The sequence below is a fragment of the Plasmopara halstedii genome (genome assembly GCF_900000015.1).
Source record: "Plasmopara halstedii genome assembly, contig: Scaffold_7, whole genome shotgun sequence".
NCBI classification, from domain to species: Eukaryota; Oomycota; class Peronosporomycetes; order Peronosporales; family Peronosporaceae; genus Plasmopara; species Plasmopara halstedii.
In genome coordinates this window covers 227,315-227,577 of record NW_020186929.1, presented here as the reverse complement: position 1 = coordinate 227,577, position 263 = coordinate 227,315, and positions in this window count along the sequence as shown.

The window sequence follows — 263 nt, the reverse complement described above, 5'->3', positions numbered from 1 at the left end:
TACCTCTTCAATCTTCGGTGTTAACATTAATACCTTCGAGAACTGGATTCGACAGAAAGAGTATTCCTAGAAATGGTACCATTATGTGCAGTCATTTACTGTCACGGATATTTTACCGTCAATTCCATCCTCTGATAGGGATGCGTATGATACAGTTGATCCTGCAAGCAAGGTGGTTATCGATCCAAAATTTCTCGTCAATAGTTCTGGGAAAAATATATGTGTCATCGTTTTTAACTGGCAATCGACAAAAGAATCAGAAG